A 9750-nucleotide genomic window follows, 5' to 3' on the forward strand; every position below is an offset into this window, starting at 1 on the left:
TTGCGCTGCACAAATTGCGACATATGGAGCAGTGTTTAGCGTAAGGGGGAGAAGGGCTTTGGTCAGGGAGGTGACCAAGAACCCAATGGTCACTCTGAATGAGCTCCAGAGTTCCTCTGTGGAGAAGGGAGAACGTTCCAGAAGGACAACCATCTCTGCAGCATTTCACCAATCAGGCCTTTATGGTAGAGTGGCCAAAAGGAAGCCACTCCTCAGTAAAAGGCACATGACACCCCCCTTGGAGTTTGCCAAAAGGCACCTAAAGGACTCAGACCATGAGAAACAAGATTCTCTGGTCTGATGAAACCAAGATTTAATGCCAAGTGTCACGTCTGGGGGAAACATGGCACCATCTCTACGTGAAGCATTGTGGTGGCAGCAGTTTGCTGTGGGGATGTTTTTCAGAGGCAGGGACTGGGAGACTCGTCAGGATCGAGGGAAAGATGAACATAGCAAAGTACAGAGAGCTTCTTGATGAAAACCTGCTCCAGGGCTCTCAGGACCTCAGACTGGGTCAAAGGTTCACCTTCCAACAGGACAAAGACCCTAAGCACACAGCCAAGACAGTGCAGGAGTGGCTTCGAGACAAGTCTCTGAATGTCCTTGAGTGGCCCATCCAGAACATCTCTAGCTGTGCAGTGACACTCCCCATCCAAGCTGACAGAGCTTGAGAGGATCTGCAGAGAAGACTGGGAGAAACTCTTCAAATACAGGTGTGCCAAGCTTGTAGCGTCATACCCAAGAAGACTCAAGGCTGTTATCGCTGCCAAAGTACTGAGTAAAGGGTCTGAATACTTATGTAAATAAGGTATCTGTTTTTGTTTTTTTAACTGTTTGCTTTGTCATTATGGGTTATTGTGTGTAGATTGATGAGGGAAAACAACAGTTTAATCCATTTTAGAATAAGGCTGTAAGGAAAAAAATCAAGGAGTGTGAATGCTTCCCAACTGCACTGTATATCCCTTCTGCTCAGAAGAGAAAATGCAGATTATCCATCCAGATGAATGGCCACCACCTTCCCCGTTCTTGGCTGTGGTTGGAACAATGACAGTGTTAATAGGACTGACAACATTACTACTGATGGTCAAAAGGTGACAGCAATATCACAGCTCAAGTGTAAATACAACAATTCTCCATTCTCTCCTACTAAAATGAAATGGTGCAGTTATTGTTGTGTTTTATTAATACGAAGACATGTTTTTTTTTTAACTAACCACCTTAGAACCTCATTTGTCACATGATTCACCTACCAAAAGGTACATTTCAATAGGTGGTGCAGGTCTCCACATGACATTTTCAGAGTTGCTCCTCTGTCCTGACCAACTGTGTTTTTCTTTGTTGTCTTTATGCAGGGACCGGCGGCTGCTGATCCACAGAGGAATACACAAGCCCCTCTAGGAACATGCTCGATTCACCTATCCTCTCCTTTCACCAGGATGCACGCACACAGACCCTTCTGTCCTCATCCATTTTGGATAGTGTGTCTGGGAGGTGCATAGGAGTGTCTGGGAGGTGCATAAGTGTCTGGGAGGTGCATAAGTGTGTCTGGGAGGTGCATAAGTGTGTCTGGGAGGTGCATAAGTGTGTCTGGGAGGTGCATAAGTGTGTCTGGGAGGTGCATAAGTGTGTCTGGGAGGTGCATAAGTGTGTCTGGGAGGTGCATAAGTGTGTCTGGGAGGTGCATAGGAGTGTCTGGGAGGTGCATAGGAGTGTCTGGGAGGTGCATAGGAGTGTCTGGGAGGTGCATAGGAGTGTCTGGGAGGTGCATAGGAGTGTCTGGGAGGAGCATAGGAGTGTCTGGGAGGTGCATAGGAATGTCGTTGGCAACCTCATCTGACTACAGAAAATCACTCAAGCTTTGTCATTCAAGTTAAGTTTAGTGATAAAAATTACTTTTGTGGTACTACAGTATTTGGGTAAACTGTCATTAGTATGAAGTTATATTGTTTTGGCTGTGATTCAACTCGCTCAGTATTCAAAACAGGTACTATAGGTTGTGTTTGGGACGGCTCTCTATTTCTCTGTACCTATAGGGCAGGAAATGTCTACTTTCCGAGGATTTCAAAGTCCTACTTGAGTTGTTAGTTAGTGCTTATTGTATGCAAACCTTTGGAGTATGTGCATAAATCCTAATGTGTGGCCGATCTGATAAGACCGGGTATATGTAACTGAGATTAGGTCATATAGTAAAAAGTGTGTTTTTGTCCAGCCAAATACAAATATGAGAAACATTTGGATGATGCATCTAATTCCACATCTATCTCAGTAGTTTCATTGCATATTGTCCAGAACAGTCATGATTGTAAAGAAGATGAGACAATAAATGATGACAATTTAAAGGCCAGCTGGCTCTTGTCTGCCTCTTTGATCCTTATGCCACATGTAAGTAAAGTAAGCCTTGTCGGAGCCTGTTTCTATAGTGGGAGGCATCTTGGTCTACAAGTACATATACACCCTATGGACGCAGGTTGACATTTGTCATGAGTCTTGCCCTGGAGGCAGAACTGAGCGGTTTCTACTAGATGGGCCAGCTGCCAAGTAAAAATTGGCTATCTCATAAAAATCTATAAAAACAAAAATTGGCTTTTTTGATCTTAATTTAAGGTTAAGCATTAGGGTTAGCAGTGTGGGTGAGGTTGGGTTTAAAATCTGATTTTATGACTGTGGCTGTGCCGCATGTGACCAATAAATGCCAACCTGCCTATGGACAGGACACAGTGCTGAGTGCCAAGCAGAGAGGCATTTCATAACTTGACTGGGGATCAAAACCCTAATCTCCCAATCTTAGGGCAGACACTAACCACAAGGCCACTGAATTGGTTGATGAGTTGGTTGGTATGCCACATGTGCCAATCGTATTTTATGTACGAGTTCGATGATGGTTCTTGTTCCAACAAAAAGGTCCCACCCATCACAACTGATTGCTCAATAGTTCATAGCAACACTCTAATGCCTTACATAGTGATGATTGATGACTATTATTTGGGCAAAGCAACGTACTTTTGTATACAGTGGGGCAAAAAAGTATTTAGTCAGCCACCAATTGTGCAAGTTCTCCCACTTAAAAAGATGAGGAGGCCTCTAACTGTCATCATAGGTACACTTCAACTATGACAGACAAAATGAGAAAAAAAATCCTGAAAATCCCATTGTAGGATTTTTCATTAATTTATTTGCAAATTATGGTGGAAAATAAGTATTTGGTCACCTACAAACAAGAAAGATTTCTGGCTCTCACAGACCTGTAACTCCTTCTTTAAGAGGCTCCTCTGTCCTCCACTCGTTACCTGTATTAATGGCACCTGTTTGAACTTGTTATCAGTATAAAAGACACCTGTCTTGAGTTGCATACAAAGAACACCATACCTACTGTGAAGCATGGGGGTGGAAACATCATGCTTTGGGGCTGTTTTTCTGCAAAGGGACCAGGACGACTGATCCGTGTAAAGGAAAGAATGAATGGGGCCATGTATCGTGAGATTTTGAGTGAAAACCTCCTTCCATCAGCAAGGGCATTGAAGATGAAACGTGGCTGGGTCTTTCAGCATGACAATGATCCCAAACACACCGCCCGGGCAATGAAGGAGTGGCTTCGTAAGAAGCATTTCAAGGTCCTGGAGTGGCCTGGCCAGTCTCCAGATCTCAACCCCATAGAAAATCTTTGGAGGGAGTTGAAAGTCCGTGTTACCCAGCAACAGCCCCAAAATATCACTGCTCTAGAGGAGATCTGCATAGAGGAATGGGCCAAAATACCAGCAACAGTGTGTGAAAACCTTATGAAGACTTACAGAAAACGTTTGACCTCTGTCATTGCCAACAAAGGGTATATAACAAAGTATTGAGATAAACATTTGTTATTGACCAAATACTTATTTTCCACCATAATTTGCAAATAAATTCATTAAAAAAAATATATATATATCATTTTGTCTGTCATAGTTGAAGTGTACCTATGATGAAAATTACAGGCCTCTCACCTTTTTAAGTGGGAGAACGTGCACAATTAATTGGTGGCTGACTAAATACTTTTTTGCCCCACTGTATATAGTGTATGTGGACACCCCTTCAAATGAGTGGACTCGGCTATTTCGAGCATACAGCCATGCAATCTCCATAGACAAAAATTGGCAGTAGAATGGCCTTACTGAAGATCTCAGCGACTTTCAAGATGCCACCTCTCCAACAAGTCAGTTTGTCAAATTTCTGCCCTGCTAGACCTGCCCCGGGCAACTGTAAGTGCTGCTATTGTGAAGTGGAAACATCTAGGAGGAACAACGGCTCAGCCATCAAGTTGTAGGCCACACAAGTTCACAGAACGGGACCGCCGAGTGCTGAAGCGCGTTGCGAGTAAAAATCGTCTGTCCTCAGGTTGCAACACGGCTGAGTTCCGAACTGCCTTTGGAAGCAATGTCAGCACAAGAACTGTTCATCAGGAGATTCATTAAATGGGTTTCCATGGCTGAGCAGCCGCACACAAGCCAAAGATTACTATGAGCAATGCCAAGCGTCGGCTGAAGTGGTGTAAAGCTCGCCACCATTGGACTCAAATGGAGTGACAAATCACACGTCACCATATGACAGTCCAACAGACAAATATGGGTTTGGCAGATGCCATGATAACTACCTCCCCAAATGCATAGAGACAACTTTAAAGTTTGGTGGAGGAGGAACAATGGTCTGGGGCTGTTTTTCATGGCTCGGGCTAGGCCCCTTAGTTCCAGTGAAGGGAAACCTTAACGTTACAGCATACAATGACATTCTAGACGATTCTGTGCTTCCAACAAGTTTGGGGAAGGCCCTTTCCTGTTTCAGCATGACAATGCCCCCGTGCACAAAGTGAGGTCCATACAGAAATGGTTTGTCGAGATCAGTGTGGAATAACTTGATTGGCCTGCACAGAGCCCTGACCTCAAACCCATCGAACACCTTTTGGATGAATTGGAACGTCGACTGTGAGCCAGGCCTAATTGCCCAACATCAGTGAACCACCTCACTAATGCTCTTGAGGCTGAATGGAAGCAAGTCCATAAAGCAATGTTTCAAAATCTAGTGGAACTCCTTTTACCAAAAGAGTGGAGGCTGTTTTCGCAGGGGGGACCAACTCCATATTAATGCCCACAATTTTGAAATTAAATGTTCGACGAGCAGGTGTATGCACAAGTTTCAATTGATAGATAAGCAGTCACAGTATGCACTTTTCTCTGTTGATGTGTTTGTTTGTCTTGGCAACCCCTTTGATCGATGCCTGACTTGGCATCTGGGCTCCACGGTGTCTGATGGTTTAAGTGATACTGGATCAAGATGACTCAAGCTCTGTCAAAGCATTTGCTCACAATAGCTGACCCCTACACAGATACTCTAACCATAACATGATGACCATGACTTGTGACAAACAGCCCATGACAACAAGCTACGTATTGGGATGCATCCATGTGCGATCAACAGAACATAACATGCCTGGGCAATAGGTAATATCGTAGATTATGCCAATTTCATGAAGCCTCTCAGAGTACGAGTGCTGATCTCGGATACGTTTTTCCTTTTAAATCATAATGAATAAGAGGGAAGACCTGATCCGAGATCAGTGCTCCTACTCTATGAATATGTGCCCCAGACACCAGGAAACGTTTTTGATTTTGTCCCGTATTCATAAAGTGTCGGAGAGTGGGAGTGCTGATCTAGGGTCAGTTTTGCCTTAATCATAATGAATAAGAGGGAAAACCTGATCCTAGATCAGCACTCCTACTCTGAGATGCTTTGTGCAATGGTATTTTTACATATCTGTCCATCTTCTACACAGGAATACAGATTGTTGTTCTTTATGATACGCCTCTAGGTGTCAGTATTGCTTCACACACTCTCTTACTGCACACTATGAGTATCATTAAGGTACCATCAATAGGCATACTACAGTAGCTGCATTGTTGATGTTGATGCTTAGTGGAATTGCCATATGTTAACTCCCTTTTCTATGTTCTGGTTTCCACAAATCCCTTTGATGCATGGGGAAGCTCTGTCATGAGCCATGCTTACCTAGATCATAGCGTCATAGAGAACGTATGTCCTCCTTGAGTGCCATGCCTGCTTTGTATGCAGTATCACCCTGTGTGTGCTGTGTCCTCATCACATTTCTCTGGTTATATCCCGATCCTCTCTAAAGGGTATAAGGGGGTGTTTATCTGCCAGGGTCTATGGCTCGTGAGTTGAAACGGATTTAGATTTAAAGCCACAGTCATGTGATGCTTTGCCGTCATTTCAATTATATACCCCATCATTTTGAAACATATGACTCATGGATGGATTATACATTACATGGCCAAAAGTATGTAGACACACCTTCAAAATAGTGGATTCGGCTATTTCAGCCATACCCGTTGCTGATGGGTATATAAAATCGAGCGCACAGCAATGCAATCTCCATAGACAAACATTGGCAGTAGAATGGCCCGCACTGAAGAGCTCAGTGACTTTCAATGTGGCACTGTCATAGGATGCTACCTTTCCAACAAGTTTCTGCCCTGCGAGAGCTGCCCCGGGTCAACTGTAAGTGCTGTTATTGTGAAGTGGAAACGTCTAGGAGCAACAGCGGCTCAGCCGCAAAGTGGTAGGCCACGAAAGCTCACAAAAACGGGACCGCCAAATGCTGAAGCATGTAGCATCAGCACAGTTGCAACACTCACTACCAAGTTCCAAACTGCCCCTGGAAGCAACATCTGCACAAGAACTGTTCGTGGGGAGCTTCATTAAATGGGTTTCCATGGCCGAGCAGCCGCACACAAGCCTAAGATCACCATGTACAATGCCAACCATTGGCTGGAGTGGTGTAAAGCTCAGACTTATGGCAATGTAGAAATGACATAAACATACTATGAAAGGTAGCGTCTTGCATTATTACTCAACTGACACCAAATAGAGAGAGAATGATAGTGGTTATGTCTTATATGGTGTCATTGTGCTTTTTGACACTGACATATTTAAGATTAACTTTAACTAGTTGTCCCTAGTTTTCTGTCATACAACAATAATTTTATCTATTGACGGGTAGCATCTTGGGTTGTGACTGAACTGATATGACACCATAGGCATGTAATGACAGTGGATATGTTTGTGTCGTATGTGGTTAGTCATTGTATTTTATGACACTGACGGATTTGAGTTGAAGGTTAACTAGTTGTCCCTAGCTTTCTATCAACTACAGTCGTTCAGCTATATGACATCTCTGCACCGCAGCCTTACTTTAGCTGCGGTGTCAGGATGGTGTAGACTAGACTACATGGCATTTCAAAACAATAACGTCAACCAGCGGAAATCACATGAGACGCCTTATAATTGTTTTGATTCAGTCTAAGCCATGTTGTCAGTATCTAGCTGGGGCTCATTGTCTTATTTCACGGAGCCATTCGGGGACCAATTGTCATAGTTGGTAGAGTGGTGACAACATGGTGTGTTATCTAGCTTGTAATAAACTGTCTGTGTGTGTGTGTGTGTGTGTGTGTGTATGTACGTGTGTCTTTATGCTGCATTCATTCTATATTCATTGCACAGCCAAATGGTAAAGTGAACTACCAACTGTGCTTAAGACCAAGCCATTTAACTTATATGCAAAAGAGAATCTCCTGCTGAAAATAACACATTTCAATTCATTAGAAGACCTTGCCTCATCTGAAAAGGTAGCATAATTCTACCATAAAAGGCCACATTATTCTTGTCAGTCTCCCTTGCTACACATGCTGCTAAAAAGGAATAAAAAAATAATAAAACAGAGAACCGTACAATCCTACAGCCCCTGTGGACATTATTTTTAATAATGGTGCAAAGGCGAGTCTATTTAAACACTATCTCTGTGACCTCTCTCTGTGCCTCGACTCTATGGGGACCCAACGGATTAACCACTTGCTTCTGAGGTAAGCCGACTCATAATAAATGTAGCTCACGCTTTCAAATGCCCATAATGTGGCATTAGTATTGAAATGAGCTACACCTTTGTGTGCGAGGGTGGTTCCGGGTCTAGGTAGACACACATGGAATCGTGCCTGAGGGAGGTGGAACGCACAGAGGCTCCAATAGCTTGTCTACTGTATCTACAAAGTCAATATGGTTAACATCACTTACATGTAGAGAGAGAGAGAGGGGTGAGACGAGGAGGCAATTGGTTGAATGCTTATGTCTCCGCTTGCCACACACTAGTCACATACTTGCTAAAAACATACAAATGTGCATGATTATGTTCCAGATCAACGAGAAAAGCGGTAGGCATGTAATTTAGAAGGATGAACTAACGGTTTAGGCTAGCATGTATTCTGTTCAAATGTCTATCAACCCTAAAGCATATGCATGGCTCTTTCAAATGTCGTTGCCTTACTCTCCCATCCATTCAAATTTCTGAAGAGAGCAATTTATTTATTCAATATATTCAACCTTTATTTATCCAGATTAGTCATCAAGTAAGTAGCGCATGGGAAGCTAAATACCAAAGCAAGGTGATGCTATGATATCTAAGGAAACAGTCACAGGAAACAACCATCTTTGACTCAACACCTGAACATTCTGTACTGTGCATGGTTGTCAACATATATTTGATTACATGTAGACTCACAGGGAATGGGATCATCTATGGTTGTTGTGTCATATAAGGATTTAGAAAAAAAAGGTCCCTTACCTCTTAGTTTTGACCAGGAGACCTTGTCTGGTTCCCAGCCGGCGATTTAGGTTCGGGTCCTGCTTTAGCGATCCTGGTCACGGCACCAAGAAATGTTGTGGAAAAAACACTCAGAAGGCAGTCCAATCTCAATATACAAAAGCTTCATTACGAGCATGCATTCAAGGGAAAACCAATTTGTCTCGCTCTTTGTTATTGTTATACAGACCGGGAATGGGTGGGGTGTTTCACATGACCTTCGAATGAGTCCGGTATTTATGCCCATCACCACAGATAGTAGGCCTAGAGAAAGACTAATCATACCAAGGACATGTCCACTCCCCCACACATCCTGGGATAAGAGGGACAATGAAAGATTGCCACACAGAAAGCCAGAACAGGTCAGCTCAGAAACAGCTACAAAACAAACTGGTCACACCACACATCAAGGAAAAAAGCAACCCCACAGACAAGACGAGGAACAGGATGACCCGCACCCCCCCCCCCCCCCCCCCCCAGTTCATACAAGACAAAAAAATCATATTTCCTCCTCCATACACTCTCTCTCTGATGCCTGTAGCATAATCTGCCCAGCGACCTCTCCTCTCAGATAGAAAAAAATACCAATCACAGGTGGCGCACATCATTTTAAAATGACCTTATGACAGTAATGGGGTAGCAAATGCAATTCTGCATAACCACAGCTCCTCTTGAAAACAAGACAAACACACTGTGATCCAGTTTACCTTACTAGTCCATGTTTGGAGAGTATCTTCACCATAGAGATGACATTTTTATGAATTACAGGATCTCTGTGATCGTCACCCTCTGCAATCCATTAACTATCATTTCACTGGTGGGTACTCGTCTCTGTCTTTATATAGTGCTTTTCCAAATGGTATGGGAGAAACTTATTCTACCATCAATGTGTAGCACACACCTAGACTCACAAAGTTAGATATCTTTGAGATTCTGACATGCTACTGGTCAAAACCATGGCTAAATCATGCAATGGCTCATTTGCATAAAAAAAAGGTCAATCTTCAAGTGATTCACTTCCATGGAGATGGAAGAGAGAGAGAGTGCCTCCTAAGTGCGCCGCTATCCATCTC

The sequence above is a fragment of the Oncorhynchus clarkii genome, chromosome 7 (genome assembly GCF_045791955.1).
Source record: "Oncorhynchus clarkii lewisi isolate Uvic-CL-2024 chromosome 7, UVic_Ocla_1.0, whole genome shotgun sequence".
NCBI lineage: Eukaryota > Metazoa > Chordata > Actinopteri > Salmoniformes > Salmonidae > Oncorhynchus > Oncorhynchus clarkii.